Here is a 26,843-nt window from a genome sequence, read left to right as displayed (position 1 = left end):
TCTTGATGGGCCTTTCTTTTCAGAGACTGGGGAAGTTTTCTTCAATTATTTTGTTAAATAAGTTCTCCATGCCTTTGGTCTGAAATTCTTCTCCTTCTGGTATTCCAATGATTCTGATATTAGTACGTTGAAGTGTATTCCACAATTCCCTCATGTTCTGTTCACAGGATCTTTTGAACTCACTGAAGTTTTTGAACTCTTGAACTGTTTCTTCCATCTTGTCTTCCAGATCAGAATTTCTATCCTCCACTTCACTGACTCTATTCTTGAGAGCATGTAGAGAGTTTTGGACTTGTTCGATTAAGTTTGCATTTTCTACTACTTTCCTATGTATCTTTTCCATCGCTCTGTCAAGCTCCCTTTTCACATCACTTTCTGATTTTCTTGATGATTCTTGGAATTCTTCCTTGCATTTGTTTATGTCTTTATTTAGTATGGCCAGCTGATTTTTAAGGTCCTCTTTTTTCACTCTCCCTGAAATGTCTTAACTGTCTTTGAACTCCTTCCAATCTCTTATCAAATTATTCTAGCTTAGTGTTGGTAGCATCTACATGATTATCTGTCCTTTGTTGCTTTCCTGCAAGTTCTACCAGTAGGTTGTCAGGGTTGCATTGCTCATAGTTTCAGTTTGATGTTCTGATCCTAATAACTCTTCCATGTTTTGGTTTGATGTTCTGATCCTAATAACTCTTCCATGTTTTGGTTCGATGCATTCATTTAGGACGGGGTGGTCTAACTGGGTTTTCTTGCATTTGATTTTTCATGTTATTTCTTTTGCACTGTGGTCTGCCCATGACAGCGTATGGGCAGGTAGGTGGGTGGATCAGCCTGGGCTCTAGCACAGTGGGAATCTGAGGCAGCCTGTGGCAGTTGCCAAGCAGCCTGGGCTTTGGCTCCCACTTGCCAAAGCTGCCTATCTACTACCTGACAGGAGCACCAAAGTTGCCTGTATTCTCAAGCAGTAATGTGCCAAAGCTGCCTGTGTTCCAGCTTGCAGGGGGACTGAGGTACAAAGCCCTGAACAGACCAAACTCTTGCTGGGAACACTGGGACCTGGAAACAGTCTGCACTTCCCTGCCACAGGAGAATGTAGGATGGCAGGTGCTGCAGACAGGTAGGGGAGGGCACCTGAGCTGGCGCAAGCAAGAGACACAGTCTGAACTTGTGTGGCAGTTGCTGTGGGTTTGGGCTTGCTGAACTGTAATGTGGGCAAGTGTGCAGAGCAGTTCAAGCTTCCGCATGCAGGGATCGGCAGTGCGATTGGAGCGCAGAGGCAGGTGCGGTGGTGGCAGGGTGCGGGTCTGCGTGGGCGGGTGCAGGGCTGCAGCAGTGGGGCACAGGCCGCAATGGCTATTTGGTGTTAGGGGTGGCCTACCTGCCCACGGGGGGATCCATGATTCCCTGCCCCCCTCCTGTGCCCTCCCACTGATGAGAAGACCCAGAAAACCCTTAATGTCTTGCATTTCTTTCCCTGGGATTTGCAGAGCAGCTAGGCAGTCACCATCTTGGCCAGAAGTGAGTTGTTAAATGTTTGTGGTTAAATGAATATTTGGTCTGTTTTGGTGAAATTTCCATGGATGTTTTGAAAAAATGTATATTTTTCTGTTGTTTGATGAGGTGTTCTTTATCTCTTAATCACAGCCCATTATTTAATATGTTGTTCAGACCCTTGATATCCTTTCTAGTTTCTGTCCAGCAATTGTATAAGATGCTTGGGAAATTGTGTTGAAATCTCTAGTTACACCTGTGGGTTTGTCTTTTTCTCCTGTTGGCTCTAACCATTAAATCTTTCCTCCATCCCTATGGTGATTATTGACCATTTACTTTTTAATCGTTAGTTTATTTCTCTGGTTCTCAGTCCTCTTTCTCCTTTTTTGACTTCCTGTGAATTATTTTGAGAATTATAAGAATTTAATTGTAACTTATTTGTAGGGTTTTTGAGTAGGTCTTTTAACATACTGCTCATTGCACTTCTTTGGGCTATGGGACATAAAAATGTGATGTGTTATAGTCTAATAATGTTACCATGTATCTCTTCATGTTAACCATGGGAAGTTCAAGTCTAGTTAGGTTCTGTTACCTTCTTTACTCCTAAATAACATTGTCTGGAGAGTTAAAATTCTCACTTCAGTTATTGAATATGATTTATAAAATTTCTTAATAAATGGATAGTCTAGAGTTGGAGAGATGGCTTAACACTTAAGGCACTTGCCTGCAAAGTCTAAGTACCTAGGTTTTATTCCCTAGCACTGACATAGGCCAGATGCACATGGTGCCACGTGCATCTGGATTTCATTTGCAGTGGCTAGAGGCCTTGGCATGTCCATTCTTTCTCTGTCTCCCTCTCTCTCTCAAAAAATAAAAATAAAAATAAGACATTAAAAAAGAAGTGGATAGTCTAATATGCTTGCTTTTTCTTTGATTTTCCCTATTATCCCTCTGTTCTGTTCCTCTAGCTTCCTTGAAATATAATTTATTTTCTGTTTCTGTCTGAATAACTTTCCTAGGCTATTTTTAGGCATAAGTCTGGTATCACCAACATTCTTATTGTTTACCTTTATATAATAACATTTAATTTTCTCTTCATCCCTAGAGAATAATTTCACCAGCTACAGGGTTCTCACTCAACAGTTCTTCTCTCTTAGAACTTGAGGAATGCTTTGTTGCTTCTCTCTGGCACCCATGATTTCTTTCTAACTAGAAGTTCATTGTCACTCAAATCTGTGTGGAATGTATCATTTCTTTATAGTTACTTTCTAGAATTTTCAAAACTTCATTATCCTATAGCTTGAAATGATTTATTTTTCATCAACTTTTTTGAATTGAAAATTTGTGGTTTTTACCCAACTGGAGAATTTTCAGTTATTATTTATTCAGATACTTTTCCTTTAGTGCCTTTGCCAACTATCTTCTGGCCTTGATCTGTTTAGATATTTTGTTATTGCCCACAAAGCTCAGAGGCTCTGTTTATTTTCTCTTTGTTTTAGTACATATGGGGTGAGCTTTATTGGTATGTGCTTAAATTTACTGATTTTATTGTTTGAGAATATTACAAGTTTACAATTCTAGATTTTCCATTTGTTCATTTTAATGGCTTCTATTTCTTTGATGAGTCCTTCCATTTTATTTTTCCACTTATTATAAGATAAATTGGGATTTTAATTTTCTTATTTTTAATGACTTTTCAAAACCTTGTCAAGCAATTCCAAATATTTCTTGCTGTTGGGATCTTTGTGCATCCATGGTGTTTTTTTTTTTTTTTTTTTTTTTTTTTGGTTTTTCAAGGTAGGGTGTTACTCTATCCCAGGCTGACCTAGATTTTGCTATGGAGTTTGAGGGTGGTCTCAAACTCACGGTGATCCTCCTACCTATACCTCCCAAGTACTGGGAATAAAGGTGTGCACACCACCCCCAGCCCAAGGTGGTTCTTGACATGACATAAATTTCAACTGTATGTCGGTCACTTTGCCTGTTAAGAGACTCTGAATCGTACTTACATATTTTATTTTAGTAAGTTGTCTCTATGTTTAGGATTAGCTTGTGATTCATGGTGTGCTGGATTTTGTCTCAATATCAGCTTGTAATTGGAGAGCTTGTGGTATTGTTTGCCTCTGATATTTCTGGTGCCTCTGAGGCTTCGGTGTTTCTGCACTATCTGCCCTATTAAGGAAGAAGTTGCTTAGGTAGGGGCACTCAGGTGTCTCTTAGTGTGGGGCCTGTGTGGGAAACTCTTCCTTTAATACCTTATTCCCCACAGGGACATAAAGGCTTCCAAAAACATATTAGTTGATATAACTGTGTACTGTCTTTATTTTTTACCTATCTGACCTCATACCTGGGCTAGGGTGGAGAACTTGGCAACTTTTATATAAAATTAGATATACACATACTCTGCAATTTCATACTATTCCTTTTATCTTCTGGAGATCATGAAGATTCATGTTTTAAGTGCTTGCCTGTGAAGCCTAAGGACCCCGGTTCAAGGCTCGATTCCTCAGGACCCACATTAGCCAGATGCACAAGGGGGTGCACGTGTCTGGAGTTCGTTTGCAGTGGCTGGAGGCCCTGGCTTGCTCATTCTCCCCCCCCTCTCTCTCTCTCTCTCTCTCTCTCTCTCTCTCTCTCTCTCTCTCGGCCTCATTCTCTCTGTGTATGTCCCTCTCAAATAAATAAATAAATAAAACAGAAAAAAAAATTAAAAAAATAGGTATGTGCTTGCCCTTGAACTAATGACTGGAATAACTATGATAATCCACATAATGGAGTACTATTAAATCATAAAAACAAATGATTCATGTATATAAAGAAAAATTATTCAATGCATTGTTGTAATTCAAAGATCCCTAAAGGTTCATGTTGTGTGATTCAGTTTTGTAACACTAGGAAAGATAACACTATTAGAAAGAAGACAGATCAGTGGCTATCTCTGATAGGAAGTGAAACTGAACGAACAGGGTAGCAGAGAACAACCATCAAAATGGTATGCCCACTTGATCTGAAACTATGCTCTATTCATTTGTTGAAATCTATATATGTATTTATTGCAAGAGTGAATTTATTGATATACATTTTTCAAAACAAGTTGGATATAGGGAAAAGATAGAATTTAGATGATGAATGAATCCAACTATATTAAAAATGGATCAAAGAAACACACTGAAATCATCAGTAAGAAAAGAGCTGACCTAAGCAAGTTAAAAAAGCAGAGCTTTGCCTGAGTATGTGATAAGGTTAAAGGCACAGAGGATGGTAAACAAATGCCCTACTCTTACTGGTATATTAATTTTTTAAAGGATTTGAATTAGGACTTTTAAAGGCACTTTGTGAGCAAGCTTTGAACAAACTAGAGAACATTTTATAGAGAAGAGAATTGTGGAAAAAAGAAGTCATATATAGGATAGAAGTATAATGTAAAGTTGGTGGTTCTTTATTGAAGTTGGAGCATGTGAATAGACTCAAAATTTGCATATATATGCATGTATGCAAACAGAAGACTAAACATAGATATGTATATACATGATTATGTATGTGTGTGTCTGTGTGTGTAAATGTGAGTGTGTCTATCATAGCCCTAGCCACTGGTAGAAACCAGATGCTATGACAGCCCAATTGTGGTCAGCATACTATTTTGTTCAGATGTATATATAGGATTTGTGTGTATGTGTGTGTGTGATCATAGCATTATACATTGGTAACAACCAGATTCTATGGCATCCTAGTAGTACTGAACATACCCTGGTATTCAGTTTATGGTTTCTAATGAGTGTATGGCTCTTTTGAGATGTGACTCTGTGGATAAGGTAAAACCAATTATCTAGAAATTTCATCAAATGAGAGCAAAAAGAACTACACACTTATTCTGCCCATTTTGACTATCTTTAGGTAACCATACAATAGGTGAAGGGAAGTATTACCTCTTAAAAGGAGGTCAATATATGAAAAGAAAATTTCTGGTTTCCAGCCTGGCCCATAAGGGAGTTAAAAGCAACCACTCTCACAACAAGAAAAAAATGGAATGATTTGGATATCCACCACTTTGTTTACATCAAACTTATAACATGAGATAATAGTTTCTCTTTAAATTGCAGGAAAACCAGAAGATATGGAGAATCACTGCCAACCAGAGCAGTACCAACTGCTGAAGCCTGCTCTGCCACACAAACAAGAACTATAATGGGAAAACTATTGGGAACTCAATACAGACAAGGCTGAAATTGCAACTTCCAGGAGTATCAGCCTTAGTTGACAAGCAGATGGAAATCATCTTGGGTTTTATCTCTTGGATTCTTACCAAGTTTTCAGAATGTGGATCAAGGAAATTTTCCTTTGAAATTTTTAATGACATATATTGATCATGCATAATATAATTTTTTAAATTATTTATCTGAAACATACTTTTGTTGTTTATTTTTAAGGGGGGAGAGAGAGAAAGAGAGAGAGAGAGAGAGAGAGAGCATCACAGCCCAAAGATACAGTTTCATGAAAGATTGAGGCCTCATTATAGAACATGGGACTCCCCATCCCCTACCAGACACACACATTGCTAACCCATAAGTAGGGCTATTATCTGATAATAGCATATTATAACTGAAAGATATGTGCATCTCAGATTCTATTTAAGGAGAACTCTTTAGTGAATCCAACACTAACAGGAAAAATAGGCCAAGGAAACTAGAAGAAGCTATAGCCTTTGCTATCTATAGAAAATGGCAAGCTCAGCTAACTCCTAACAGTATGTACTGTCACACTAAGGGCTCCTTCCATCAGTTTTTTTATCATCAGCAATAACAAAATTGAAAGACATAACAAAAGAAAAGAAGGGACTATTTGAAATGACAGAACAAGCCTCAGAACTGGACTCAGATGTAGCTGAAATTTTAGAATTTTTTAAACTGAAAGTCTAAAACAGCAGTGATATGGTTCTAGCAGTGAAAGTGGAACACATGCAAACACAGATCAGTAATGAAAACAGACAAGAGGAGACACTAAAAGAGACCTAGGAGGAAATGCATGATAAGATATCCAAAGGCAATGAAATCAACATATTGAAGAGGTATTTGCATTCCCATATCCATCATGACTTACATGGAATCATCCTAAAGTGTCCATCAGTGGGTGAGTGGAAAACGATGAAATTGTGGTGTGGACACACAGAGCAGTACAGAGAAGCTTAGCATGGGGAGACATCTTGTTATTTGTGACAACATGTATGGATCTGGAAGAAATTATGGTAAGTTAAATAAGCAAGGCAAAGGAAGATAGACATCTCACAATCCTGTCATATGTAGAATCTAAAAGATTATGGTTCACAGTCAGTGGTTGGGGAAAGGATTAGAATTAAGGCTGTGTTGGTTAGAACACATAAATTTTAGTTAGACAGGAGAGCACATTAGGATGAATACAGTTGGTAACATTTTGTATACTTAAAATTGGTGAAAGTAGATTTGAAGTACTATAACAAAAATAAACATATGAAATATTATATGTTAATTTCTTGATTTAGACAACCAACAGTAGATACATATACTAAATACATGCTGTACCCAGTAAACATGTACATTTTTAAACTTGTCAATAATCTTAATTTTCCTTTGCAATAATAAAAGGCACAAAGCTGGGTAGTGTATAAAGAAAAATGGTTTATTTAGGCCATAATTTGGGGGGGGGAATTAATATCCTGGTGGTAGTGTGTATAAAGGAGATTATATTCTTAGACCAGAAAGGGGTGAGGAATATAGAGGATAGGCTTACTCTTCTTAACATCTCAGTTTTGCAAGAACTAATTTACTCCATGGGACTTGTACTAATTCCTTCTTTGGGTAGCACTTCCAATGACCTAATTGTTTACCACTAAGACCCATCACTTAAAAGGTTCACCACTTCTCAATATTGCTAAAGTAAAGTTTCCAACACATGGACATCAGGAAGGAGTATATACCTAAACCACATCATCAATTAGAAATACATAGAAAGGGAAATGAAAGAAATAAAAATAAAACACTGTATGAGAAACAAAGAATAAATGGAGTACAGCCAAGTGGGGGAAGAATCAGTGGATTTAAAGAAATATAAGATGGCAAGACTATCATGGAAGAACTAAAAAGGGAGGATACCTAACATACTGTGGAGCAAGGATGACCAATGTGCCTGACCTTCTTCCAGCAACCACATAATCAGAAAGACAGTAGACAGAGATGCTTAAGGCACTAATGGTGAAAAATAAAGCCTATAATCCTGTATTAGTTACATTTCAAAAATTATGGGAAACTACACAAATTTTCTTAACAAAAGATGAGGAGTTTGCCTTGTGGGAGTGTTGAAAAAAATCTTTCCTGAGAAGATAAAAAATAATGATCAGCAACTTGGGTTTATTGTATGCTCAGCAAGGATTCATAACAACTGAGGTACACCTCAAATTTCTTATTCTTATTTGAGCTAACACATAACAGTCCATTCAAAATAATAACAGCAATGGTAAATTGTGTGGTTATAGCAAAGAGAAAGTGAAGCAAATGACATCAAGTTTATGATGGATGGCAAGGGGAATTAACATTTTTGTAATATCATTGATGTGGCACAATGTATTTAAATATGAACTTATATTAGTAGTAGATGTATATTGCAAAATCTACAGCAACAACTAAAAATCATCTTAAAAAGGAACTATAATTAACCAACTACAAGAGATAAAATTGAGTCAAATAAATTGTAAAAGGATAAAAAGGTATTAGAAAGAAAAACATTGAATAGAAAGGATATTGAATAGAAAACAGTAACAAATATGGTAGATACCATTTAAATTATATCAATAATAAAATGTAAACACCAGTGACCTAAGTACATCAATTAAGAAAAAGCATGTGAGAATGAGTAAGAATTAAGACACAACTATACATTGCTGATCAGAAACTCACTAACTATAAAACACGGATTGGTTAAACATCAGGAACAGTCTAAGGAAAGATGGAACAATTATATTGGTTTCAGATAGACCAACTTCAGAACAAAGCAAATGATCAGGTATACAAAGGAATATTATATCATTATAAAGGATTTAATTTACCATGAATTCATCCCAATTTCTAGTGCAATTGTACCTATGAATGCTATTAAAATCCACAAAGAAAGGGTGAGTGAAATTCAAGGAGGAAAACATGAGTGTTATATTACAGATATTGTAATCATCCGTCAGTCATTGACAGATCCAACACAGAGAAAGCTGTAAGGATTTGGATACATTGAACAATACCATCATTCAACTTGAGCTAATTGACATTTATAGAATACTTCATTCAACAACAGCAGAACACACAATTTCCAAGTTTACATACTTACCTACACCAAGATAGATCATATTGAGGCCATAAAACATACTGAATAAATTTAAGATAATAAAATAAGATAATAACATACATATATTGGCTTTTTATAATGCTCATACAGGTAATTGATCCAGACACTGAGAATCATTAGTTATTGACATAAAATACAAGAAAGAAACTCAGCTACAGTTCTGATGAAAAGCCTCATTACAACCTATGTCTTTGTCACCTGGATTGAACCCGAGTCTGACTGGACCTCTGGATCTAGCGCTCAGCTGTAGAAAGAGATAGCACCAAATTCATGTTGTGTTTCTAACATTAGTAGTAGGAAACTCCATAGGCAGAAACGTCAAACTCTTCAACAGATAAATTATGAAGAAAGAGAAGAAGAGGAGAAGAAGGCACCTCCAGAATAAACGTGAGCATACCTTGTATGTATTTAGTGGAAGAGACTGGCTATAATTAGATGAGACATCCATGAAGAAGGGCTTTTTTTGGGGGTGGGGGATGCAAAGATTATTTTCTTGATCTGGACTTTTTTTTTTGAGGTAGGGTCTCATTCTAGCTCACGTTGACCTGGCACTTTCTCTGTAGTCCCAGACTGGCCTTGAACTCACAGTGATCCTCCTACCCCTTTCTCCTGTGTGCTGGGATCAAAGGCACGTTTCACCATGTCCAGCTTTATCTGGATTTTTTTTTTTTTTACAAAGACATTTGATTTACAATCATAGTTAACTGACCTTAACATTTGTTTGGCTTGGTTTTCTGTTTCTTATTTTTAAAAAAGTCAGTTAGTACACAGTAATCCAAGAAAAATAGTTAACAGGCATAATATACCCTGTAACCTGAGAAAAAAAATAGCACTTGACTACTTTCTTCATTTTCACAAACCACGTCCTCCCCAACCATCAGCAGGCATGGCCCCTCACAGTGAACTTCCCTAGTCCTTTGGCTTCTCTGATTACCTGCAAGGCTGACCACAAATGTCATGTCTTGGAAGATGAAAAGAGGGTATGTTGCTAGAGCCAATGATGTGTTGTTGCTTGGATTAGGTAACAAGTAAGGGAGTACATGGTCCAGCTGGGGTGTTCCCACTTCCTTGTGTTCATGGGAGAAGATAATAGGCCTAATATCATCTCTAGAATGCTCATGTCTTGTTGAGTGTATTTTGGTATTCTTTCCTTGTGATAGTCTGAATTTTATCTCTATGTAACTGAATAAATTTAGGGTTTTTTGCTGTGACTTTCTTGTTTGTCCACAAGAATCATTAAATCATTCAATATTAAAATCACCAATTGACTAAATCTGAGGATTCCAGAGTTAAACACCATTATCTTTTCTAATTCCATGCTCACTGTCCAAATGCTTGGCTCTACCAATTACTACCTAAACAGTAGCCATTAATTTAACAACTTAGCTTGGTTTAAAATTTCAGCTGTCTTGGTGGTCCCATTCCTTCCTTTCAGAACTGAATCCTTAGAAGGAACCTCATGTACATGAGTCTTATATGCCAGATAAAGCCTTATTTGCTCCTAATCAAACAATTTAAGACTGCTCCCAGACATAGATTTGACAGTGAACATCCTTTGTAAAGTGCTCATAAGTTCAGATTTCTGTTTTTTTGTGTGTGTATTAGTTACTGAAAAATGCAATGTCATTGTCATAATTGGAGAAAATTGTTTTCTCATGGGATTTAAATACCTATCATGAACTCTGAAATCTGAAGAGCCACAGTGTTTAAAAATTATGTTTGCCCACAGGCCTGAGTTTGCATTAGCAGAATAATGAAATCACTGTCATTCTTTCTGGAAAGTTTAGCTTTGATTCAAACATTCTATGAGTCCAAATGAATAAATCCTGAGAAATGAAGAATTATGCAGTCATAAAGTCTTAAAGATGCAGCTGGGAATGACCAATATACTCTTGCAAGCTGAGAATAATATTAGAACACGTCTGGCTAGAGCAGGAATGTCCTTTTGTTCAAAGAAGTCCCTCGAGGACTCATACATTCAAAGTGTTGAGAAAGAAGAATGTATTAACCATGCCATCTGCATTAGGCACATATCATTTGCTTTATATAGGTTATTTATAGTACACAGTAATCCAAGAAAAATATTAATATTAATAATAATAATAATATTAACTCTATTTAATGTGTAAGAAAAACCAAAGCTCAGAATGATTTTGTGTCAAAAGTCATCTGGGAAGTTTGGTGTGGTGGCACACGTCTTTGATCCCAGCATTAGAAAGGCTAAGATAGTAGGATTGCAGTGAGTTCAAGGTCACCTTGAGACTACTGAGTGAATTCCAGGTCAGCCTGTGCTAGAGCAAGACTCTACCTCAAAAAGCAAACAAAACAAACAAAAAATGTCAGCTGGAAGATGCCATGGCCAAAACTAATTACCTGTGTGTACATGTATATGCATGCATGTTTGCACATATATGTGTGTGAGTATGTAGGTATTCAACAAGGCTCTTAGATTTAAAAAATGTTTTATCTTTATTCTTTAATTGACCCATAGTAATTGTATATATTGATGCATATACATGCATAAAACATGTAATAATCAGATTAGGGTAATTAGCATATATCTATCACTTCATTTTGTGTTTATTGGGACCATTAAAAACCCACTCAGTTACCTATTTTGAAATATTTATTTAATTGTGGTCTACCATAGTTAACCTACTGCTGTAGGATATTGAAAGTGAATCTCTATTCAGTTGCAAACCTATAGCTACCCACTATTCATCCATTACTTATCGTATACATGCTTCCAAAGTTCTGGTCATTAACATTCTAGTTTCTAAGATCAATTTCAAAGAAAGCTCAATAGACAATCCTGATAATAGAGGCCATGAGAAGGTCATGGGGGAGTGTCTGCTTATTGCTAGGATCCTATCTCAGCAACTTGCAAAATCTCATCAATAGAATTCACTCACCATCTAGAAAGGGTGACTCAAATGGTTGTTCAGCTAACTCACAAAGTCCAAAACTGGTGTTGATTTATTTGAGGACTAAAGTACAGGCACAGTCTTTTTCTTCTCTTTCCAAATTCAGGGCTATTCTGGAAGAGTGTGAAGGATCATGTCTCAAATTTGCATATCTCTGTGTTAGAACTATCTGCTGATCTTTATAAATTCCCAAAGCCTTGGCCATATCTCAGCTAGTGAGACCATAAGTCCTGAGGGATGGACACTGGTATGGTCATTTTTTGAGCTCTCCTGATGACTTCAGCATGAAGGATAATTTAGGATCCATAAGCTTAGTTCTTTATGCATGTAAAGCATTGGTTTTGCATAGCACTCAAATAATAGTGGCTTAAATTCTATCAAACACAGATCAGTGAGGAGGCTGGGCATGAGTATCTTCCAAAAGCTCTTCATGCTAATGGAAAGGGAAATACAAGAGTGTTCCTTTCCTAGGAATTTGGAAGCTGAGGTACTTTAGGGCTTTCCTCCCTGTGGTTTGAGCTTGTGAACTAACAAGTCACCTATTTGTGCTTAATTAGTGAGGGTTGGATATATATTATGTCCAAGTTCAAGAACTGGCCAAGCATCCCAGCTTTCCTATGGTTTTCCTAGGTATCTTGGTAAACCCAAGTTACAGGTCAACTAAAGGGTATTTGGGCTAATTTATTTCCCTATTGGATTTCCTCAGGTGTTCTTTACTCATCATCCTAGATGAGGCTATTAGACACATCATGATATGCCTTAGTAACATGGAATGCTGAGGAACTCCCCATGAATATTCCACGATGACATTCCAACTTCAATTGGCTTCCATTCTCACCAGATGGCTTCCTGATTCCTTGTCTCCTTTGCCCAGTGCAACCTGACATCGCACTGGTGTCTCAAGTCAGAATGACACCATCAGTTTTATCTGCATTAGATGGATTAATAGCACATAACTTCTACTCACAATGTATCTAGTCATAAATAACTGAAAAGTGAAGCCCACTCTCTAGCTTCCTGTTCTTACTCTTTTTTTACTTATTTATTTGAGAGAGGAGAGAGAGAGAAAAAAAATGGGTGTGCCAGGGCCACTGAAAATAAACTCCAGATACATGCACCACCTTGTGTTCCTGGCTTTACCTGGGTGCTGGGGAATTTAACCCAGGTCCTTAGGTTTTGCAGGCAAGTGCCTTAACTGCTGAGTCATTTCTCCATCCCCCTGCTTTTACTCTTGATGGAGTCTTCTTGCTAGCAGTCAAAGGCTACATTGTAAGAAGTTAAGAAAACAAATTAATAATTATTTTGTCCCTTGTTCTTTATGTAATATATTTTCCCACAGTACCTCATGAAAGAATGACTCCCAACAAAAATTTGAACCACACACACACATGCTGGGTATGAATGTTGAGTAAGGGGCTTCCTGAGGACATACCATCCGCTTCTCCAGATTCTGCTAGGATCACTCATCTAGATGCTATTTGTCAATTTCTCTCTGGGGGGTGGTGGTTGCAGTTTCTCTTTGCTTACCAAAGAGATCAATCTTACCCAAAGATTAATTTTTAAATTCCAGAAAGGGAAAGTATACCTAGCTCAGCTGACATTCATAATAACTGCTAGGGACAAATCTTTTCATTCTACATCATGCTTTTGCTGAAGTGGTCACCTTTAGGCTATTGCTGGTCCCTAGTCCATCAGCTTTGGGCTGTGAACAGTGATTGCGGTATGATTTCCTATACTAACCATTTCAGAAAGCACTGCTAGCAGTTTATCTCAGAAGTAATGAGAAACCTCATGACTGGCTTAACATGATAAACATCTTAGAATCTGGGATGAAGAAATGGTTTAGCAATTAAGAGCACTCTTATGTAAATATAAGGGCCCAATGAGGTCTTTCCTTAGAGACTGCTTAAATTTGATCCCCAGAACTCACATAAGTAGTTAGATGTGGCTATGCATGTCTGTAGCTCCAGTCCCTTAGGAAGCTGAGGCTGGCAAATTGAAGAGGCTAGCAAACAAACAAACAAAAAGCCCCCAAACTGGCAAGCTCAAGGTCAAGAAACTCTGGCTTAAGTAAGAACAGATGAAAGAGTAATAGAGAGGACACCAAGCATTGCACTGTAGTCCTGCAGGTGAACACACCCTGCTGCAGACAAACACACAGGGGCTCCATGGACACATACCAATGCACACAGAACCACACACACACACATACACACACACACACACTCACTCTCTCTAACACACACACACATGCATGCTCACACACCACAATATACACACATACTCAAAAAATTTAGAAATTACTAGCTATTGAGATGCCACTCTAGCTTTTGAGAAATGAAGGTAACGTGTTACATATTGAGAAAATCCAGACAAAATTAAGCCTGATTTCTACCAGTTAGCCATGTGTACTTTCACCATCTTTTCTTGCTTTCATCTGTACAATGTAAGGTGAGAATACTTGCCTGTTGGGATTGTCATAATGATTAATTTCTGTAGCCTTCATGAGCACCTGGCATACAATAGGGCCTTCATAAGTACTGCTTTCCACATGGACTGAGGCACTTGATTCTCCTGTCTCTTTATCCTCAGCCGTCATAACACACCATGACACAGCATGAAATGGGCTCTTCAATCAACAACCAGTTCTACTTCAGATGGAGTACAAGCTGGTTGAATTTGGGCCCCCAGCAGCCTTCCATCAATCTCAAGGCTCTTATGTAATCTAAGCACATGACCAAAGATCTGATACTTTACACCTGAATCATCAATCTCAGTGCTAATGGAATATAGAAAACGCTTTCCCCTAGAAGAGCACTAAAAGGTCACAATCCTGTTTTCCCCTGATAGATTTTCTGTCATATTATATACTAATGTTCTGCCAGGTGGAGATATTACTGTCCTTTTGAGAATAATAGCCATCTCTGTAGCTGTGTTACCCAACTTTCCTGCTGGGTTGTGAGTTTCCCCCAGAGATGACAGCAATCATTGCCATCCAATTTTTGACTAGTGTTATCTCTTCAGTCCACAGATGAACAAAATTAACTCAATCTGATTTTGTGGCCCAGTAACTCTCTGTGCAGCTCTAGCTGTTATCTCATTCCTTCACTCATTCTTTATGTTATTGATTTTCCTTCATTCATTACCCTGTTTTACATTCTACTTCCCATCCTGACCTTCATAATATGCACTCGTTGAATCTAAAGAAAGTTCCTTCATACCAGTTTGTACAGTTACTAATTCATACACATTATATGTAAAATATTTTATTATCTACATGTGTTTTGACATAGGTAAATACAATTCTGTACTTTGGTGCCAAGATATCCAAAGTGTAGTGGTCACACATCATTATTTGTTTCGATCCTGAAGGCTATCCAGATTAACTCCAGCTCTGTTGTCATAAGTCTCTCTGTACATATCACTGAATCTTTCTTCACTCTGGAGGAGGAGACCCAGGGCAGAGGATACACACATGAGTTTTTCAAATTGTACCTCTATAATTACTTTGTTAGTCTTTAATTCCCCAAGTATATGAAAATTTACATTTTTCTTACCTTCACTAACATTTAACATGTTAAAACTTTGCCAATATAATGTCAGTATGGTATATCTCATATTACTAGTGAGATCATGCACATACTCATTTTGTTGGGAGGTATTCTGGAGAACTTCCTTATGTTCCTTGCCCACCTTCCTTCCTGTTGGATTGATGGCCTTTTCCTTTATAGTTTGGGGTTCTTCGTAAGTTTAGATGCAGAAAAGAACAAAACTCAGTTGGTCATCCATATGTTATATTTATCTTTACAAAACAGAAATCACCAGGTCTGAATGAACCAAGTCGTTCCATCTTTCCCATTAGTGTGCATGGATTTTGGTCGTAGTTAGAAAAGACTTTTCTGCTTGATTTCACAAGAGCATTCTTCATCTTCTATTAGCCAAGATTTACTTTTGTTGGAGTTTTCAAATAATTTTGTAGGTTTTTGAGACAGGAAATCATTCCATCATCCAAGTTGGCATAGAATTTACTGTGTATCCCAGTGTGACCTTAAACTCATGATCATCCTGCCTCAGCTCCTTGAGTGTTGGGATTATACACCTGGCCCTATATGCTATTTTAAGGTAAGCTCATTACCCTATCTTATATTATGTTTTCACAATTTGTTTAGTAAATTAAGAACTTTCATAATCTATTCTTAACTTTCTCAATGAATCATTTTAAGAATAAAGACTGATTATGAAAAAAAATTAAATATGTGGACTAATATCTGGCATGACTATTCCAAAATTTAAAATTATAATTAAATAAGATAAAAATGAAGTAGAATTAACATGTATCTACGAACTTTTTTTAATCACGGGGATTTTCTTTTTTATTGTTATTGTTGTTGTTGTTGTTGTTGTTGTTGAAGTGGGTCTCTCTCTAGCCCAGGCTGACCTGGAATTCACTATGCAGTCTCAGGGTGACCTCAAACAAATTCACTGCACTGTGATCCTCCTACCTCTGCCTCCCAAGTGCTGGTATTAAAGACATGTGCCACCATTGCTAGCTGGGATTTTATTTTAAATATGACTCATTGATTTTATATACAAAATTCTTCTTCAATCAGGATAAAGAGGGAAAACAATGCATCCTTGCAAAAAGAGAAAGCAAAATTAAGAAACAACAACAACAAAAAAAAACATTTTAAAGAAGGAGAATGGAGGACTGCACAAGTTATCAAACCCAAGAATACTAAGTACCTACAACAGTGAAGTCAAGGAATAAAACAGAGATCATTGCATTTACAGAATAAGAGCAGGTTGCCTTTAAAATTATTGGGAAGCTAACAGTATTACAAATATAAACTATAATGGGAAAACAAATATTTGAGAAAAGTAGTAGAAGATACACAGTAGTTATTCTCTCAGAAAGTAAACAGATGAAATTTAAGGGAGGAAAAAGGAATAGTGATCAATTTTGAAAGGCCAGCATTCAAATACTTTGAGTTTTAAATTGTGAGAATACACCACAAAGGCTCACAGAACATGGTGGAAGAGGGGGAGGAAAAGTTATGAGAACAGAGTGGGAGGGAATATCCTGAGGCATTGTCCCTCCTCATAGAGACTTACTGATATATTCGTGAGTCCACAGTGAACATCAGTAACCCCACTGAGTAGGGCCCTCAGTGTATTGGGATGCGGGGGCGAGGAAATATAAAACTATAACCCAATGAAGATATGACTAACACCCAATAAGTTCATACAATGAAATTTATAATCAAGAATAGATGTGATGACAAACAAAAAGAGGAAGAAAAATAGCAATGAAGCATTAGGAATGTAACTCAGTGGAGATCACTTGCCTAGCAAGGCCCTGGATTCAATACCCCACAAATCTCTCTCTCTCTCTCTCTCTCTCTCTGTCTCTCTCTCACACACACACACTCACACACACGCACACACAATATTTTCAGCAGTTTTGAGCATGAGTCTTTATATTAAAAGGTTCTGCTTCACACCTGACACAGTAAAAAGGAAATTACCTAAAATGAACCACTGCGGTATTTAAGAAAACCATGGAAAAGGCAAAAAGGAATGTACTAAAATGTATTAAAAGGTGACTCATTAAAATGTCTACAGACACCTACATAGTAGGATGAAAAAACGATGACATCAAAAATAGAAGTGGCTAATTGGAAAGAAGGAATTACGTGGAAGGGGTATTTGGGAGGCAGAAGTGCGGATGGTGGGAGGGGATTATGATCATGATGAATTATCTAGACTTATGGAAGTTTTCAAAAAAAAGTTTAAAAAAGACCCAAGTGTGGTTGTGCACGACTTTAATCCCACCCAGCTCTTGGAAGGCAGAGGTAGGAGGATGCTGTGAGTTCAAGGCCACCCTGAGACTACATAGTTAATTCCAGGTCAGCCTGGGCCAGAATGAGACCCTACCTCTAAAAACAAAAACAAGTTTAAAAAGAAAGAATGCCAGAAGAGCAATGGAGCAGAATGACTGTCACAGGTGGTCCCTGTCACCCTTGCCACAATGGCACATAGACATGAATAGACATGGATAAACTACACATACCACATTGAAGACATGCATACACACAAACAAGTAAAAAAAGAGACTGATAAGATATGTCACATCTGTCTTAGGTGTTTTTAGTTGCCTGCATATTGTTAGTGGACAAAATTGTTATTCCTTAGTCTGTGGGAGGTGTGGCAAATAAAAGCAATACAGGTATTTGCTATATGAGTTGAATAGATATATCAGCCCAGATATCAGTGGTTTTTAAGTGTCTTTACCATTGTTGGAAAAAACAACAGAATCTCAAATAATTAAAAATACTATACTCAAAGCTAATATCAGAGAAATTTAAATATTTCAGTAAATATATGCATACCAAAAAGTCTACATACAAAAAGCAATAATTTCATGGTTATAAAGAAAAAAAACCTAAAATATCTCCTTTCTAGACTTTCCCAGTGAAGATCATTGCACTGTAAAGCCTGGCTATTTGAAAAAAAATAGACTAATATTTTATTATTTTTGAGAATTAGTTTCTCTGCTAGATTGAGATAGTAACAATGACTAAAATAACATCATCACAGGTGTTATTATAGAATTAAATACAATCTGCAAAGGAAACAAAAAGATTTTCTAGATCAATTCTAAGAGAAAACTCCAGGGTGGCAATTCAATATCTAACCAAGGATAGATAATGCACTCTAGGGGAAGAGTCTGAAGAGAAAGAGAAGTTTCTAAGATTCTTGTCATTCCTAGAGAGATGCTACAGTTTGGACCTGGGATGTTTCCCAAAGGCCATGTGTTGAGGACTTGGTCCCCAGCCTGTAGTGGTATTGGGGGTCCACTGGGAGGAAGTTATGACACTGTAAATGTGTACTTTTCCTCTCTCTTTGCTTGCTGGTTACCATGAGGTGAATAGGCATTCTGTATCATATGCTCAGCCATGATATGCTGCTACAGGTCCAAAGCAAGCAAGCCACCATGGATTGAATCCATACAATGAATTGAAAATTGGCTTTTCCACCTTTGTGAGTTGATTCTCTTAGGTATTTCCTAATAGTGATGGAAAGCTGACTAACACAAAAGTGAAGTATTTATTTAATAAATTTATGAGGAAATTTAATTTAAAATTTATTGACAAGAATGTTAATAACAAATAAAAATGTTAATAACAATCACAGAAGACTTAACTATGTAAAACTAGATGACCCAGGTATAGTGGCACATGCCTTTATTCCCAGCACTCAAAAGGCTCAGGTGGGAGAACTGCTGGGACTATATAGTGAACTCCAGGTCAGCCTTGACTACAGTGAGACCCTTCCTCAACAAAAACAAAAGGAAACAAAAAAATCCAGGTGAACTCGGACTTTTTGTGAGAAACTTAGAATATAAAATTTGATATCAGAAGAAAGAAAAAAATTATATAAAGCCATACTAAAAAATATTAAAATACTGATCAAATTGGCTGTTCATCCCAGATGCTATAAACCTGATAGATATCACATGGCAAAAGTATTACAAACTCCCAAGGAATATCTAGCTCCTATTTTACACAATCTGTTACAGAAAATCAAACTTGAAAATAGGCTTCTAAAGTCATTTTGTGAGTTAATAACTTTGGTACCAGAACAGAGCAAGTAAATTACAAAGAAAATGACAGACTGATTTCATGGGTGAATATGCATTCAAAAATCAGAGATGGAATGTTAGCTAATTAAACTCAACAGTATAATTTTAAATTAATGAAACAAAAAAGATTATATAGAGTTTATCTCAGGAAAGCAAGAAGCTATCAGATTTCCCCATCAGGTTATTTCATTATCAGAAAATGTCACAGTAATTTATAACCTGTGTGGATATAAAGAAGAAATCCACTCAGTTTTCTCAGTACTGTCATACAAAAACATATTATGTTCAATACTTAGGCTGAATGCTCATAGAAAAACAGACTCCACTGTCAGTCTGTAAGAACAAATGAGTGAACCTGGCAAAATCTCCAAATAGGGCACCCAGATATAAAAATAAAACACACTCCTTAGGCCAGTAACAACTATTAAGAAAATGTAATAGCAAGATGTTTTAGCATAGATACTAAAACTATAAAATATTTAGGATAATCTAACAAAATAGTTCATTCTACCAACATACTGAGAAAACATTCTACTAAATGACTAGGCTTGTAAAATTTACCTCTTCAGAGAACCATGGATTCACTTTCAATTGTCAGAAACACTCTGTACAAAGAATATACAAGTTTTCCTAAATTTACTACCTTGTAAATACCAGAAAACAAACACTTATATGGCCTACAGGTTCAAATTTTCCATTTTATATATTTATATACAGTTGTGTGCCTGTTTTCTTTTATGCAGTTTTATCAAATGTGTAAGTTTGTCTCTACTACACAATGAAGGTACGGGACACCCCATCCCCTACAGATCCCTCAAGATACCCCTTGATAAATGCATCTACCTGTTTCCTCCTCCTTATATATTCTATATCTTTAAAGTTGATGTACACTAGTCTGTCCTCCATTTCTATATTTATGTAATTTAAAGTATGAGATATGAATGAAGTTACATATGATGTAGTATTTAGGATTGGCTGTTCTTGAATAACTAACTACTTTAAGATCTGCCCAAACTGTGTTCTTCAGTAGACTTTTTCCTTCTACTGAGTAATAAACAGTCCATGGAATGGATCTGTCTTGAAGCACTTCACTGATTTTCCATGGCAGAGTATTTTGTTTTCAGTAGTTGTTTGTAGTGGGTGGAGGCCCTGGTGTGCCTATTTTCTCTGTTTTTCTCTATCTCTCAAATTAATAAAAAAGTAAAAAGTGAAAAAAAATTCTATGATCATCCATCTATGGTTGTTGTGGGAATGTGAGCTCCTATTGATCAGAAATAAATGTTCATTAGCGCAATTCCTGATAATCATATTTGTCTGCTTATTTCCAGTTCTAGATATCAAAGCCAGGGTCTTGTGCATGTTGGGCAAGTACTCTAGTGTTGAGTGATACCCCAGCTCATGTATGCTTACTTTTGTAGGAGACTTCCAAATTATCTCCCATTCAAAAGTACCACTTCATATTCCCAACAGCAATACAAGATAGTTTAATAAATCTAAAAACATAAGGAACAACTACCAAAGACCCTCTCAACAAAAACCCAGAGCAACTGCACCAGTTAACTATGGACTGAGACCTCTTAAACTATCTCCAAATAAACCTATTCTCTTTACAAGGTAGTCATTTCTGATACTGTAGAGACAGAAGGGCAGCTAATTTCAATGGAAGCATTAAAAGATCACATTTTGAAGACTTCTACTTTAAACACATTGATAATTAGTAGGAGAATAAAACTTTAAAATGTTGTGCATGAAGTCTGCAAAGCAAGTAGTATCTGTGGCTGGAAAACCTATAAGAACAGAAGCTGGAGATGATTAACAAAAGGGCTTAGGATCCAAAGAAAGTGGGACATGAGCCATATCAATGCTGTGTAATTGTGTCTTCATAGGAATGAAAGCAAATAGCAATCAGAATAAAGGTATAAATACAATTTTCATATTTTTCAAGGATTTTGGGAAGATGGTACAAGTTGCAGTATAACTTTTGAATCTCTCCTGATCACCCATGGATACACAGGGATGAGAATGGCAAAGCCCAGTTCCATAGACAGCCTCAATTATAAACAAGACAACTTGGAATTCTAATAGCTCATGACACTAGAGGAAATGTGAGAACTATTGGCTTCCCAAAGTATCCATGTATAGTTTCAGCAGAGGGAAATGATTGCTTTCTAGAGGTCTGAAGCTTTCTGTATAGCTATAAGGTGGGATATTCTGGTGTGTGGCTCAGTAGTAAAACATGTGCTTAATATGTTCAAGGCCCTAGATTCACTCCCTAGAATCTAGATTCTCCTTCCTTCCTTCCTTCCTTCCTTCCTTCCTTCCTTCCTTCCTTCCTTCCTTCCTTCCTATCTTCTCATTGCCCAATATGGCAACCAGATATCAAGCAGGTGGAAAATGTATCTGACTATGGTGTTAGAATATGGAGTTTATTAGGCTTATAGAAAACCAACAGGGTAGAGCCCTTTGTTTACTTGCTGGTAAGAGGTTCCCCAGGGTAACAGGAATTGGGGTGAGGGTACAATAGTGTATTACCTGTTATAAAATATATAAAATAAAATTTGAAAAAAGAAGAGGGAACCTGGAGGACATCAGATGCATGTACATACATATTTCCTATCTCACCATGTACTGACTTGTGCTACAAACTGACCTTGAACTTCCAGAATCATGAGCCAAAATAAACCTCTTTTCATTACAACAGTCCCAGGCTTTGAGGTACTGGTGTTAGGAACAGAAAATGTACTAAGATATAGCAAAACAGGAACAGTGTCAGACTCCTTCAAAAAGCCAAATATTAGCCAGGTGTTGTGGTGCATGCCTTTAATCCCAGCACTTGGGAGGCAGAGGTAGGAGGATTGTTGTGAGTTCGAGGCCACCCTGAGACTACACAGTGAATTCCAGTTCAGCCTCAGCAAGAGTGAGACACTCCCTCAAAAAAAAAAAAAAAATCCAAATACTAATGTCTCAAAAACAATGGCAGTTGGGGGCTTCTGCTAAAGAGGAACCACTAATGTGTGTGTGTGTGCATTACCTTCTCTGGAACTGAGTAAACACCCTTTTTTAGGCTTTTGTCTTTGCATCTGATGATCCTGCAGGGAGGGAGGATGTCAGGCATGAAAGTTGTTTGTTCAGTGAGAAAGAGTAAGAATAAGGTGGAATGCAGAAGTGGGTGCTTGAATCTAGTAAAGATGGACATAAGTCAGAATCAGATCTTGTTGTGGGTGATACTGGTGCCCTGCCCAGGTTGTGACTTTTGTTAAGAAGTGAAATAGACACTTAGCTCAAACACTAAAGATGCTGAAAGGGTGCTGAAAAGTATGAGTCTAGTTTTGGCCTCATGCCATCAAGCGTGTGCTTCAAATGGCTGTTGCTCTGTCTCCTCTTTCCAAGAATATCTCTATACAGAAACCAAAAATTCATAGTGAAGAAATGCTGGTCAACATATTTTGGCTGTGTCAGTTAGACTTACCAAAAACCCATCACTGTAGTTCAGAGTGAGTAACTTGTTATTCATGCCCACATCAGGAAAATTTAAATAGATAACTTTAAGTAAATTCAGTAATATAAAAATATTGAAATCACATAATTTATTATTATTATTATTTTATCAGAGAGAGAGAAAGACAGAGAAAGAGAGAGAGTGAGAGATGAAGAAAGAAAGAGAGAGAGAGAGAGAGAGAGAGAGAGAGAGAGAAAGAGAGAGAGAGAGAGAGAGAGAATGAGAGAATTGGTGCACCAGGGCCTCCAGCCACTGTAATTGAACTCCAGACAGGTATGCCATTTTGTGCATGGGTGTGACTTTGCGTTTCTGGCTTACATGGGACCTAGAGAGTGGGTCATAAGTCCTTAGACTTTATAGGCAAACACTTTAACTGCCAAGCCATCTCTCCAGCCCAAAAACTTGCAATTTTTTAATGGAAAAAAGACATGGAATGGATTTTTAAAAAGGAAACAAAAGTCTTGCGTTTTGACAAAAATAGTAAAATATATCTGTGAATAAAACACATAACTGAATATTTTGATATAATTTTGAAATATTTTGAAATAATTTACTAGTGGATACAAAAACTGAGACGGTAACATAATTAGGTGGGAGGACTTACAGTATGAGAGATTTAAAGAGTATCACTTTATAAGTAAACACAAGACAGATATAAATAATCACAGTAAGCAATGTTTTAGGAAAAACGTAACAGACAGAAAGCCAATTTTTGAATAAGTCCGCACATTGCATGTGTGTGGTGTAGAGGGTACATGTGTGCAGTGTGCATGCATCAGTTCCCTGTACATCATGAGGAGGCCAGAGAATGTTGATGTCCTCTTCTATTAGTCATCCACTTGCCTGAGATGGAGATTCTCACTGCGCCTAGAGCTGCTATCTGCAGTTGTTCTAGCTCACCAGTGAGCCCCAGTAATGATCAGGCCTCCACTCCCCACAGGACTGGTGTTATAAGCATGTGTGCTAATGTCTAGTTGTTTTATGTGACTGCTGGGAAGTTGAATCAGAGTGGCCCCACGAAGCCCTCATATTTGCACAGTAAACACTCTTACCACCTGTTGAGCCATCTTCCCTGTCTGAGAAAGAAAACTTTTTTTTTTGGAGGGGGGGTTCAAGGAAGGGTCTCACTATGGCTCAGGCTGACCTGGAATTCACTATGTAGTCTCAGGGTGGCCTCGAACTCATGCGATCCTCCTACCTCTGCCTCTCAAGTGCTGGCATTAAAGGCATGCACCACCACACCCGGCTTAAGAAAACTTTTAAAATGAGATATATAAAGGAGCTTAGCAAATTAATAATGTATATGACCCTTTATCCTACTCACAAAATATATGAAACAAGACAAAATATACATCAAAGTTCAAATCCAAGAACAAAAGAATAAACACCATATATATCATATAGCTGTATCTATGTATCTATCTATCTATCTATCCATATATATATATATATATATATATATATATATATATATATATATATATATATGGCATATATGTACATATATATGTATATATATACAGAGAGAGAGAGAGAGAGAGGAATTTGAAACATTAATAATGAAAAGGTATTCTGTACTCTTGGGAATGTTAACTCAGAATAACCAACTTCAGAACTTATAGTTCAAGTATTTGACTTTTTTAAAAAATATTTTGTTTTATTTTAATTATTTGAGAGGGAGAAAGATAGAGAGAATGGGAAAACTAGGGCCTTCAGCCACTGCAAACAAACTCCAGACACATGTACAATCTTGAGCATCTGGCTTATGTGGGTATTGGGGAATTGAACCTGGGGACTTTGGCTTTACAGTCAAGTGCTTTAACTGCTAAGCAATCTCCCCAGCCCATATTTGACTCTTTGAAAGGACAAAAAGTCCTCAATATCCACTAAAGATGTAAAGTATAAAGATGTATGAATAAAATATTAGATTTTATTAGACCTTTCAAGAATAGCACTTCATGCTAGAAGAAAAGGAATAATATATTTCAAGATCCTCATTTTCCGGGAGCCCTCTTTCAGCATGGACTGAGAACAAGCTTAGATCCTGGGATTGCTGGACAGACATCAGGACAAAGCCTGGTGATGTGTGTTGCATGTGTCCTTCTTTCTACTGAGGCAGAGATACAGCACGTAGTAGCTATTTGCTTTCAGGATGGACATAAAAGCAAGTGGTTTAACAAGAAAAAAAGAAGACGAAAGACTATTAAAAAGCACATTTAAAATGTCCATCAGTCATCACCATGATTATGCTGCTACTGCTTGTCTGAGTATGCCTTTTGTTCCTTGTAAGATAAGGTAAATGAGTAATAATAATAATTTAATTTTCCCACTCCCATTAAGAAACAAGAATTGTAGGAGCTGGAAATTTAAGACAAAAAAGTTTAAGACGTGTAATCCTGAGTTTGAACTCATGAAGTATTTTATCACAGATAGATAGGTAGATGAAAAGATGGGCAAGGAGATGTTTAATTTTAAATCTGATCACCAACAAGACCTAACGTAGCATTTCAGCTAAGCCAAAGCAGAGTTTTATAGAAATGGTGGAAATGGCTGATTCCTGGACTCTGGCAAGGAATGTGAAAAATGAACATATGAGGTCAGAATATCATCTTGTATCAGAGGACAGGGTATCCACTAAAGGGCTGTGTTAAATGGTCTTGTAAGCCCACCTGAGGAATTACTCACTAACTAAAGATTGGGCAATTTGAACAGCAGTAAAGGTAAGGACAGTTATCAGGTACGCCAAATATGTGTAAATTTATGAACTCATATTGATGTTAGTGCAGATCTCCCAAGATAAGATAAAATGTGTGAGGAGTTTCTTGAACGAAATGACTATGTAACAGAAAATATGGAGTGAGCCAGAGAGGTCTGGGAGAGCTACCAGACTTGTATGCATACCTGGATTAAGGGAAGGATTTGATGGAAGTATTTAAGCCTGCCAGGCAGAAAGGTGCAAGGAAAGTATTGGGAGCCTTTGAGCCAAAGTTGGTTGTCAGGAGGGTCCAGCATTTCTCAGGACCATAAGGCAGGATGTCAGAGGTGCATTCTCAGCTCCAACAGGGTGATGAATTTCATTACTGGATAGCTAGGACTTTTATTGAACTATGATACCTAAAATTGAAGGTCTGCCTGTGTATGTACATACATACACCTAATGAGCTAAACTGATAGGATATTATGGGAAGATTTTACTGTTTTGAAATCTCATAAATAAAGAGGACATCTGTCTTGCCTTTCTATACAAGCTACCAATGAGAAACTAAATGGCAGATGTGAGGATATATATATTTAAAACAAGGAGGAATTAATGGAATGGAAGCAGCATCATTTTTACTACCTACTTAAAGAGCTAAGCACTTCCAGTTAAGAATCTATGGCTTCCTGTCACAAAAAGCAGTAGATGTTATGAGACTCCTGACAATGTATACAACAGCAGCAATGAAGCAATCTTCTTCTCCAAGAGAAATTTGGGTCATATTAAGTTTATATATTCAACTACTAATTTTCAGGAAACCCATAGGATGAATGCAAATGTCAAGCTATACCATGGGAACACAGTCAGCAGAATCTTCCTCAGATTTGGTTCTTTCAATTAAAAAAAATGTTAACATTAAAATATATAGATAGGTAGTGGATATATTTAAAACCCATGCTAAGCTACACTACCATGTTTAGGGCCTTTCTTTTAGATAACAAAATTATAATAAGAGGTAACCAGGGCGCATAAAACCTAGAGTGGTAGTTAGATTTTAGAGAGCAGTGTCTCCAGTCTTGTGAGGACAGATGGAGCTTTCTGGGTCTGCTGACACATCTGTTTCACTTATGGGTGAGGTTTACAGGACATTTATATGATCACACCTTTTTAAGAGGTATATTTGATCTAAACTGTTCTCTGTATTCATATGAATTGACATTAGAAAAT

This window comes from Jaculus jaculus, chromosome 3, assembly GCF_020740685.1.
Source record: "Jaculus jaculus isolate mJacJac1 chromosome 3, mJacJac1.mat.Y.cur, whole genome shotgun sequence".
Lineage (NCBI taxonomy): Eukaryota > Metazoa > Chordata > Mammalia > Rodentia > Dipodidae > Jaculus > Jaculus jaculus.
The sequence above is the reverse complement of the archived record's forward strand: the minus strand, read 5'-3'. Positions refer to the sequence as shown.